We start from the raw sequence: 9,933 nt of genomic DNA, 5'->3' as shown, positions 1-9,933 counted from the left end.
GTTTAACTCCGTCAAAAACCTCCGGCCTTGTCCGGAGGCTGATTCTCTCCAGTATCGCTGCAGCGAATGGAGTTTTAGCTGGACACTAAATTCTCCACTCCTGCTGACAGCGGGGATGAGGTGGGAGAATCCCGCCTTCCATGTCTGTATTGGTCAGCAATTCAAGCACCATCAGGAACACTGGAAATGAAGATTTAAACTATCCTTCTCACTCCATTTTGAAGCAAGGTTTATTTTTGCTGTGCTGTGTGCACCCTGCTGTTTAATCCTGGCAGCAAGTTTGAAAATTAGCAAAAAGATCAACTTTGCAATAATTATCACTTCACTGGAGCGAGATGAGACAAATGAATACACTAAACAAAAGGAAGGAGGACAGATGACCAAATACTTAGTCAAGGATTTTAAAGGAGAAGGGAGAAGTGGAGAGGCAGATTAGGGAGACAGTTCCAAATTTAGGCCTTGACTGCTGAAGGCCTTACTGCCAATGGTGAAGTGAAGGAAGTCCACATCACGAAGTGAAGTAAGTCAGGATTAGGGGATGCACAAGAGGCCGGTGTTGGAGGAATGCAGTGTTCTCAGAAATGAGAATGGAGGCAGGATTGGGTGAAACCAGGGTGTTCTGGAAGATTACAGCACAGAAATCATCCATTTAGCCCATCCTGTCTGCGCCAGACATGAAGTACCTATCTATTCTAATCACATTTTCCAGCACTTGGCCTGTAACCTTGTGTGCTGTGGCATTTTAAGCGCTCATCTAAATGCTTTTTAAATGTGAGGGTTCTCACCTCACCTACCCTTTTAGGCAATGAATCCAGATTCCCACCACCTTCTGAATGAAAAAGTTTTCCCTCAAATCCGCTCTAAGTCTTTTGCCCCCTGGTTATTAACCCCTCTACTAAGGGGAAAAGCTTCTTCCTATCTATCCTATCCACGTCCCTCATAATTTTGTACATGTCAGTTAGGTCCCCCCTCAGCCTTCTCTGCTCTAAGGAAAATAACACCAGCCTAGCTAGCCTCGATTCATAGAACATAGAACAGTACAGCACAGAACAGGCCCTTCGGCCCACGATGTTGTGCCGAGCTTTATCTGAAACCAAGATCAAGCTATCCCACTCCCTATCATCCTGGTGTGCTCCATGTGCCTATCCAATAACCGCTTAAATGTTTCTAAAGTGTCTGACTCCACTATCACTGCAGGCAGTCCATTCCACACCCCAACCACTCTCTGCGTAAAGAACCTACCTCTGATATCCGTCCTGTATCTCCCACCACGAACCCTATAGTTATGCCCCCTTGTAATAGCTCCATCCACCCGAGGAAATAGTCTTTGAACGTTCACTCTATCTATCCCCTTCATCATTTTATACACCTCTATTAAGTCTCCCCTCAGCCTCCTCCGCTTCAGAGAGAACAGCCCTAGCTCCCTCAACCTTTCCTCATATGACCTACCCTCCAAACCAGGCAGCATCCTGGTAAATCTCCTCTGCACTCCTTCCAGCGCTTCCACATCCTTCCTATAGTGAGGTGACCAGAACTGCACACAATATTCCAAATGTGGTCTCACCAAGGTCCTGTACAGTTGCAGCATAACCCCACGGCTCTTAAACTCCAACCCCCTGTTAATAAAAGCTAACACACTATAGGCCTTCTTCACAGCTCTATCCACTTGACTGGCAACCTTTAGAGATCTGTGGATATGGACCCCAAGATCTCTCTGTTCCTCCACAGTCTTCAGAACCCTACCTTTGACCCTGTAATCCACATTTAAATTAGTCCTACCAAAATGAATCACCTCACATTTATCAGGGTTAAACTCCATTTGCCATTTTTCAGCCCAGCTTTGCATCCTATCTATGTCTCTTTGCAGCCTACAACAGCCCTCCACCTCATCCACTACTCCACCAATCTTGGTGTCATCAGCAAATTTACTGATCCACCCTTCAGCCCCCTCCTCTAAGTCATTAATAAAAATCACAAAGAGCAGAGGACCAAGCACTGATCCCTGCGGCACACCGCTAGCAACCTGCCTCCAATCCGAAAATTTTCCATCGACCACCACCCTCTGTCTTCGGTCAGACAGCCAGTTGCCTATCCAATCGGCCAACTTTCCCTCTATCCCACACCTCCTCACTTTCATCATAAGCCGACCATGGGGGACCTTATCAAACGCCTTACTAAAATCCATGTATATGACATCAACTGCCCTACCTTCATCAACACACTTAGTTACCTCCTCAAAAAATTCTATCAAATTTGTGAGGCACGACTTGCCCTTCACGAATCCGTGCTGACTATCTCGGATTAATCCGCATCTTTCTAAATGGTCGTAAATCCCATCCCTAAGGACCCTTTCCATCAATTTACCAACCACCGAAGTAAGACTAACCGGTCTATAATTACCAGGGTCATTTCTATTCCCTTTCTTAAACAGAGGAACAACATTCGCCATTCTCCAGTCCTCTGGCACCATCCCCGTGGACAGCGAGGACCCAAAGATCAACGCCAAAGGCTCTGCAATCTCATCCCTTGCCTCCCAAAGAATCCTAGGATACATTTCATCAGGCCCAGGGGACGTATCGACCTTCAGTTTATTCAAAACTGCCAAGACATCCTCCCTCCGAACATCTATTTCCTCCAGCCTATTAGCCTGTAACACCTTCTCTTCCTCAAAAACATGGCCCCTCTCCTTGGTGAACACTGAAGAAAAGTATTCATTCATCACCTCGCCTATCTCTACTGACTCCATACACAAGTTCCCACTACTGTCCTTGACCGGCCCTAACCTCACCCTGGTCATTCTTTTATTCCTCACATAAGAGTAAAAAGCCTTGGGGTTTTCCTTGATCCGACCCGCCAAGGACTTCTCATGCCCCCTCCTAGCTCTCCTAAGCCCCTTTTTCAGCTCATTCCTTGCTAACTTGTAACCCTCAATCGAGCCATCTGAACCTTGTTTCCTCATCCCTACATAAGCTTCCCTCTTCCTTTTCACAAGACATTCCACCTCTTTTGTGAACCATGGTTCCCTCACTCGGCCATTTCCTCCCTGCCTGACAGGAACATACCTATCAAGGACATCCATAACTGAAACACTCCAGTCCAGGCAACATCCTGGTGAATATCCTCTGCACCCTCTCTCATGCAATCACATCCTTCTTATAGTCTGGAGACCAGAACTACCCACAGTATTCTCGCTGTGGCCTAACGAGTGTTTTATTCAGCTTCATTATAATCTTCCTGCTCTTATATTCTTAGCTTTGGCTAATAAAGGCAAGTATCCAATATATCTTCTTAACCAACTTGTATACCTATCCTGCTGCCTTCAGGATTTGGACACAAGGATGAGAATTTTCAAATGGATACATTCGGAGAGTGGGAGCCAAAGATTAGTGAGAACAGCTATGATGGGTGATTTGGTGGGGATGTGGGCAGCAGAGTGTGCTCAGGTTTATGGGAGGATTTGGAAGAAAAAGCAGGGTGGGACAGGTTGGATTTTCTTCACTGGTGGTAATTCTAAGGGTACAATGTACTCATAATCTGAGTGAATTTACCAACTACAACCAGTCCATTAATAATTACCTTATAGAAAGCTTTGTCTCCAAGCCAGCACCACTTGTACATCAACTGCAAAGGAACCTTAAGGAGTTAGGAACTGCATGTCTGAACATGTTAAGTATTGATTTGATTAAGGTTTATTAGTCCCCTCTCAGCTTCAAGCTTATAGGCTGGTGAGCTTGACGTCCGTGGCAGGGAAATTGTTGGAGAAGATTCTTAGAGATCGGATATATGCGCATTTAGAACTGAATAATCTCATTTGCGATAGACAGCATGGTTTTGTACGAGGGAGGTCATGCCTCACAAATTTGGTTGAGTTTTTTGAGGAGGTGACAAAAACGATTGACGAACGAAGGGCCGTGGATGTCGTCTATATGGATTTTAGTAAAGCGTTTGACAAGGTCCCTCATGGCAGGCTGGTGCAAAAGGTTAAATCTCACGGGATAAAAGGTGAGCTAGCTAGATGGGTGGAGAACTGGCTTAGCCATAGAAGACAGAGGGTAACAGTGGAGGGGTCTTTTTCCGGTTGGAGGTCTGTGACTAGTGGTGTTCCGCAGGGCTCTGTACTGGGACCTCTGCTGTTTGTGATATATATAAATGATTTGGAGGAAGATGTAGCTGGTGTGATCAGTAAGTTTGCGGACGACACGAAGATTGCTGGAGTTGCGGATAGTGATGAACATTGTCAGAGAATACAGCAGGATATAGATAGGCTGGAACATTGGGCGGAGAAACGGCAGATGGAATTTAATCCAGATAAATGCGAAGTGATGCATTTCGGTAGATCTAATGTAAGGGGGAGCTATACAATAAGTGGCAGAAGCATCAGGAGTATAGACACACAGAGGGACCTGGGTGTACAAGTCCACAGTTCCTTAAAGGTGGCAGCACAGGTGGAGAGGGTGGTCAAGAAGGCATATGGCATGCTTGCCTTTATAGGACGGGGCATAGAATATAAAAGTTGGCATATGATGTTGCAGCTGTATAGAACGATGGTTAGGCCACATTTGGAATATTGCGTCCAGTTCTGGTCGCCACACTACCAGAAGGATGTGGAGGCTTTGGAGAGAGTACAGAAAAGGTTGACCAGGATGTTGCCTGGTATGGAGGGTCTTAGCTATGAGGAGAGATTGGGTAAACTGGGGTTGTTCTCCCTGGAAAGACGGAGGATGAGGGGCGACCTAATAGAGGTGTATAAAATTATGAAGGGCATAGATAGAGTGAACAGTGGGAAGCTTTTTCCCAGGTCAGAGGTGACGAACACAAGGGGTCACGAGTTCAAGGTGAGGGGGGCAAGGTTCACCACAGATATCAGGGGGACGTATTTTACACAGAGGGTGGTGGGGGCCTGGAATGCACTCCCAAGCAAGGTGATTGAGGCGGACACGCTGGGATCGTTTAAGACTTATCTAGATAGCCACATGAACAGACTGGGAATGGAGGGATACAAACGAATGGTCTAGTTGGGCACATGAGTGGCGCAGGCTTGGAGGGCCGAAGGGCCTGTTCCTGTGCTGTATTGTTCTTTGTTCTTTGTTCAACCTTGGTTTTTTTCAACACTATTTGTGTCGTAGAATCATAGAATAGAATCATAGGATCCACAAGGAGGCCATTTGGCCCATCGAGCCTGCATTGACCGCAATCCCACCCAGGCCCTATCCCTGTAACCCCACGCATTTACCCTAGCTGGTCCCCCTGACACTAAGGGGCAATTTAGCATGGCCAATCCACCTAACCCACACATCTTTGGACTGTGGGAGGAAACCGGAGCACCCGGAGGAAACCCATGCAGACACGGGGAGAATGTGCAAACTCCACACAGACAGTGACCCAAGCCGGGAATCGAACCCAGGTCCTTGCGCTGTGAGGCAGCAGTGCTAAGCAGTGTGCCGCCCCCATGTGTATTGAACCACAGAACCATTGAATCCCGACAGCATAGAAGAAGGCCATTTGGCCCATCAATTCCCCACCAACTCGCTGAAAGAGCATTCCACTCAGGCGCCCCCCTGCCCTCCCCTCGCTCCCCACCACACTATCCCCATAACACACATTTACCATGGCCAATCCCCCGAACCTACACATCCTGGGACACTAAGGAACAATTTAGTACGGACAATCCACCTAACCAGCACGTCTCAAGCTGAGAGGAGCGAAGTATAACTCAGACATCAGAGGGATGTTTTTTACACAGAGGGTGTTGGGGGCCTGGAATGCGCTGCCAAGTAGGGTGGTGGAGGCAGGCACGCTGACATCGTTTAAGACTTACCTGGATAGTCACATGAGCAGCCTGGGAATGGAGGGATACAAACGATTGGTCTAGTTGGACCAATGTGAGACCACATTTGGAATATTGTGTGCAGTTCTGGTCACCTCACTATAAGAAGGATGTGGAAGCGCTGGAAAGAGGTAGGTCATATGAGGAAAGGTTGAGGGAGCTAGGGCTGTTCTCTCTGGAGCGGAGGAGGCTGAGGGGAGACTTAATAGAGGTGTATAAAATGATGAAGGGGATAGATAGAGTGAACGTTCAAAGACTATTTCCTCGGGTGGATGGAGCTATTACAAGGGGGCATAACTATAGGGTTCGTGGTGGGAGATACAGGATGGATATCAGAGGTAGGTTCTTTACGCAGAGAGTGGTTGGGGTGTGGAATGGACTGCCTGCAGTGATAGTGGAGTCAGACACTTTAGAAACATTTAAGCGGTTATTGGATAGGCACATGGAGCACACCAGGATGATAGGGAGTGGGATAGCTTGATCTTGATTTCAGATAAAGCTCGGCACAACATCGTGGGCCGAAGGGCCTGTTCTGTGCTGTACTGTTCTATGTTCTATGTTCTAAGGAGTGGCACAGGCTTGGAGGGCCGAAGGGCCTGTTTCCTGTGCTGTACTGTTCTTTGTTCTTTGTTCTTTGTCTTTGGGAGGAAACCAGAGGTTCCGGAGGAAACCCATGCAGACACGGGGAGAATATGTAAACTCCACATAGACAGTGACCCAAGCTGGGCATTGAACCCGGGTCCCTGGCTCTGTGAGGCAGCACTGCTAACCACTGTGCATGTTCCTTCCAATATAGGGGAGGAGCAGAGGGATCTAGGTGTATGTGTGCATAGATCCCTGAAAGTTGGGAATCAAGTAGATAAGGTTGTTAAGAAGGCATATGGTGTCTTGGCGTTTATTGGTAGGGGGATTGAATTTAGGAGTCGTAGCGTTATGTTGCAACTGTACACAACTCTGGTGCGGCCGCACTTGGAGTACTGTGTGCAGTTCTGGTCCCCACATTACAGGAAGGATGTGGAGGCTTTGGAGAGGGTGCAGAGGAGGTTTACCAGGATGTTGCCTGGTATGGAGGGGAGATCCTATGAGGAGAGGCTGAGGGATTTGGGATTGTTTTCGCTGGAAAGGCGGCGGCTAAGAGGGGATCTTATTGAAACATATAAGATGATTAGAGGTTTAGATAGGGTGGATAGTGATAGCCTTTTTCCTCTGATGGAGAAATCCAGCACGAGGGGGCATGGCTTTAAATTGAGGGGGGGTAGTTATAGAACCGATGTCAGGGGTAGGTTCTTTACCCAGAGGGTGGTGAGGGATTGGAATGCCCTGCCAGCATCAGTAGTAAATGCGCCTAGTTTGGGGGCGTTTAAGAGATCCGTAGATAGGTTCATGGACGAAAAGAAATTGGTTTAGGTTGGAGGGTCACAGTTTTTTTTTTTAACTGGTCGGTGCAACATCGTGGGCCGAAGGGCCTGTTCTGCGCTGTAATGTTCTATGTTCTATGTTCTATATGTTGTTGGAGAGATGGGCATGAATGCTGTAGCTGAGTTGGTTAAAGTGCCTGTTTAATAAACTGCAGATTCTGTGGTGCCTTTATCCCCATCTCCCATAGGGGAGAGAGTGGGATGCAGTAATGTCACTGGAATCAATAATCCTGAGTCCCAGGCTAATGCCCGGGCACATGGGTTCGACTCCTAAGAAGTAGCTGGTGGAATTTAAATTCAATTAATAAAAATATCTGGAAATGAAAGTTGGTCTCAGACATGAAACTATCATTAATTGTCCAAAACACTGATCTGGTTCACTGATTCCATTTAGGATAGGAAATATGACATCCTTACCTAGTCTGGCCTACTTATGACCATGATGTGGAGATGCTGGTGTTGGACTGGGGTAAGCACAGTAAGAAGTCTCACAACACCAGGTTAAGAACATAAGAACATAAGAAATAGGAGCAGGAGTAGGCCATCTAGCCCCTTGAGCCTGCCCCGCCATTCAATAAGATCATGGCTGATCTGAAGTGGATCAGTTCCACTTACCCGCCTGATCCCCATAACCCCTAATTCCCTTACCGATCAGGAATCCATCTATCCATGATTTAAACATATTCAACGAGGTAGCCTCCACCACTTCAGTGGGCAGAGAATTCCAGAGATTCACCACCCTCTGAGAGAAGAAGTTCCTCCTCAACTCTGTCCTAAACTGACCCCCCTTTATTTTGAGGCTGTGCCCTCTAGTTAAGAACATAAGAACATAAGAAATAGGAGCAGGAGTAGGCCATCTGGCCCTTCCAGCCTGCCCCGCCATTCAACAAGATCATGGCTGATCTGAAGGGAATCAGTTCCACTAACCCGCCTGCTCCCCATAACGCCTAATTCCCTTATCGATCAGAAAACTATCTACCCGTGATTTAAACATATTCAACGAGGAAGCCTCCACCACTTCAATGGGCAGAGAACTCCAGAGATTCACTACCCTCTGAGAGAAGAAGTTCCCCCTCAACTCTGTTCTGAACCGGCCCCCCCTTATTTTGAGGCTGTGCCCTCTAGTTCTGGTTTCCCTTCTAAGTGGAAAGAATCTCTCCACCTCTACCCTATCCAGCCCCTTCATTATCTTATATGTCTCTATAAGATCACACCTCATCCTTCTAAACTCCAACGAGTACAGACCCAATCTGTTTAATCTCTCCTCATAAGCTATACCCCTCATCTCCGGTATCAACCTGGTGAACCTTCTCTGCACTCCCTCCAAGGCCAATATATCCTTCCGCAAATAAGGGGACCAATACTGCACACAGTATTCCAGCTGTGGCCTCACCAATACCCTGTACAGATGCAGCAAGACATCTCTGCTTTTATATTCTATCCCCCTTGCGATATAGGCCAACATCCCATTTGCCTTCTTGATCACCTGTTGCACCTGCAGACTTGTTAAAGTCCAACAGGTTTATTTGGCAGCACTAGCTTTCGGAGCCTCAAGCTCCTTCTTCAGGTGAGTGAGGACTTGTGTTCACAAACAGAGCATCTAAAGATACAAACTCAATTTACAAAATAATGGTTGGAATGCGAGTCTTTATGGGTAATCAAGTCTTAAAGGTACAGACAATGTGAGTGGAGAGAGGGTTAAGCACAGGTTAAAGAGATGTGTATTGTCTCCAGCCAGGACAGTTAGTGAGATTGTGCAAGTCCAGGCAAGTCATGGGGGTTACAGATAGTGTGACATGAGGCATTCAGTCTCCGATCTTCGGGTAAGCATTCCCCAAGGCGGCCTTCACGACACACGACAATGCAGAATCGCTGAGCAAAACTGATAGCCAAGTTCTGCACACATGAGGACGGCCTCAACCGGGATCTTGGGTTCATGTCACACTATCTGTAACCCCCACGATTTGCCTGGGCTTGCAAAATCTCACTAACAGTCCTGACTGGAGACAATACACATCTCTTTAACCTGTGCTTAACCCTCTCTCCACTCACATTGTCTGTACCTTTAAGACTTGATTACCTGTAAAGACTCGCATTCCAACCATTATTTTGTAAATTGAGTTTGTGTCTGTATATGCCCTGTTTGTGAACAGAACTCCCACTCACCTGAAGAAGGAGTGAGACTCCAAAAGTTAGTGACTTATAGAATCCTACAGTGCAGAAAGAGGCCATTCGGCCCATCGAGTCTGCACCAACCACAATCCCACCCAGGCCCTATCCACATATCCCTACATATTTACCCACTAACCCCTCTAACCTATGCATCCCGGGACACTAAGCGGCAATTTAGAATGGCCAATCAACCTATCCCGCACATCTTTGGACTGTGGGAAGAAACCGGAGCACCCGAAGGAAAACCACACAGACACAGGGAGAATGTGCAAACTCCACACAGACAGCCACCCGAGATGGGATTCGAACCCAGGTCCCTAGAGCTGTGAAGCAGCAGTGCTAACCACTGTGCTACCGTGCCACCCATGGCTTGTGCTACCAAATAAACCTGTTGGACTTTAACCTGGTGTTGTGAGACTTCTTACTCTACTTGTGACCCACAGACCCACTGCCATGTAACTGATTCTTAACTGTCCTCTGAAATGGCCTTGCAAACCTCTCAGACAAAGGGTGATT

The sequence above is a fragment of the Mustelus asterias genome, chromosome 4, assembly GCF_964213995.1.
Source record: "Mustelus asterias chromosome 4, sMusAst1.hap1.1, whole genome shotgun sequence".
In the NCBI taxonomy this organism is placed as follows: Eukaryota; Metazoa; Chordata; class Chondrichthyes; order Carcharhiniformes; family Triakidae; genus Mustelus; species Mustelus asterias.
This window is presented reverse-complemented; position numbering follows the sequence as displayed.